We start from the raw sequence: 2,114 nt of genomic DNA on the forward strand, positions 1-2,114 counted from the left end.
TGGATAAAATGAGCGTTTCACGCGCGACTCAGGTCCTGAGCAATTCGGTAGCCTCTGGTATCGACATGGCCTTGTCCCAAAATTTATTAGGCAGTGACGAGTACGTGATAAAATGCGCTAAGCCCACACAGATGTTCGTTAAAAAAATGAATGATCTGTTCGATGAATTGGATGCAAAAAGATTCCAGTCGAAAAATCCTTCAAAATGTCCGATTAGGCGGGGTGACAGCAAAAAAATTGATAGATTGAATGAACATCTAGATTTTTTGCGGTCATTCCAGTTGCCGGAAAACGCACGCGTGAAGTGCATCGAAGGTTTCCGCATAACGATTTCAGCGATGCAAATGTTATGCGAGGAACTTTTCATTGAGCACAGCTCCCTCAAATTTATTTTCACCGGGAAAATGAATCAAGATGCGTTAGAAAACTTTTTCTATCGCATACGAGCTAATCAGGGTATGAATACCCATCCCTCAGCTCACGAAATTCAATACATAGTTGCGCGACTGATCTCAATGAAAATTTTACGCCAGAGATTTGAGAAGAAAGGTTCTAATTGTACAGATGATGACGATTTAAATTTAGATTGGTATATAGGCCCCGAGGATCGTCATCTTGAGACAGAGGTAGGAGACCAGCGAAATGAGGATCTCGTTTTAGAAGAGATTGATGTGGAAGACATACATTTTGCTGAAGAAAGTAATGAAGCTGAGGTACAAGTGCAGCGTTACTTTACAGGCTATGGTATTTACCAGAAAATGCTGTGCAAGTTAAAATGTGAAAAGTGCACGAACGCCATGACGAAAACAAAAGGGGAGCTGAAGTTGCATTCAGAAGCCCTGATAAGATCAAAAAACTTCACGGATGACAGCGATTTAAGGCTTGTCAATCCTGAAGACAGGGTTTTCGAAGTGTGTCGACTCCAAATGGTGTGGTACCGTCAGCTCTTCGCAAAATATGCCCACATTGCAGGTCTTAGGTGTTTAATGTTGTCCGCTCTAAAAGAAAAAACACAAAAAGTGTTTCCCGACTGGTTTGTAGGATCTGGCGAGTGTAGAGATCATCGCGAGAAGCTATTAGATTTTCTCTTAACTGTTCTTTTATTCAAGAATGCAAAGTGGCTCTTGCGAAATGAGGTTAATAAAGTCAAAGAAAGAAAACTACAAAATAAATTAAAAAAGCTGTAGGTTATAAGTAGGTTGTAAGCCAGGGCCCCACGAAAAGAGATTCGCCGTTCACACAGGTAATTAATAATCTATTAGCTATCTTTTGCATATGATGATACCTATTCTTTTATTTCAGGGTTTTCCACTTTTCTATATTTCAGGTTTTTTTTATTTATATATTTTACAGGTATTTTCCCGTTTCAGGTTTTTTCTATTTTTTAGTCTATTTTACAGGTTTCTTTTTTATTTTTTCTTCTCTTTCAGCTAGCACCCGAGCCTAGATTTTTAAAGCACTACAATTTTTTCTTAATCATGATGGATTGAGAGTAGTGTTTTAAAAATCAGGTAAATCGCAATGACTTAATCGATGTCAATATCGAAGTCGTGTGAGAAATTGTTATAGTATGAGAACAATTTCGTAATTCGTGCTTTCAAAATTTTATATATTTTTTTTTTCATTTCAGGAAATGTAAATACCTATTATTTATAGCATTGTAATATATATACATATACATATAAGAATACTTAAATTACTTGTGAATAAAAATAATTATTTTTTTTTTCATTTCAGGAAATGTAATTACCTATTATTTAGACCATTGTAATATATATACATATACATAAATTTCTGTGAATAAAAATAAAAAATTAAAATTAAAAAAACTAGTATTTCATTTTCTTAAGGTAATAATATTTATTTGGTAAGAGGATCTTAAAGAAACATATACCAATAATACAATTCGACAGGATTTCATTAGAATATCAATACACATATTCGTTCAGCTCAATAAAATAAATATCTGCATATGAAAAATTGTTCCTATGGACGTGCAAAAGCAAAACACTCATATATAGTACATAAATACATGCATACAAACTGCCATAGCCATACATACATATGAGGCTGCGAGCACTTGCGACAGAATATTTCGATTTGCTATTGCTGTC

General features: G+C 34.8%; 1 long non-coding RNA gene across 1 annotated transcript; it reads left to right on the plus strand.

The window, feature by feature from the left end:
* Positions 1–1,112: 1,112 nt before the first annotated feature.
* On the plus strand, positions 1,113–1,603 carry LOC129250005 (uncharacterized). The gene is made up of 2 exons (XR_008582782.1): positions 1,113–1,243; positions 1,303–1,603. It is a non-coding gene; the product is annotated as an uncharacterized LOC129250005 (long non-coding RNA).
* Positions 1,604–2,114: the final 511 nt, after the last annotated feature.

This window comes from Anastrepha obliqua, chromosome 6 (assembly GCF_027943255.1).
Source record: "Anastrepha obliqua isolate idAnaObli1 chromosome 6, idAnaObli1_1.0, whole genome shotgun sequence".
Taxonomy (NCBI): domain Eukaryota; kingdom Metazoa; phylum Arthropoda; class Insecta; order Diptera; family Tephritidae; genus Anastrepha; species Anastrepha obliqua.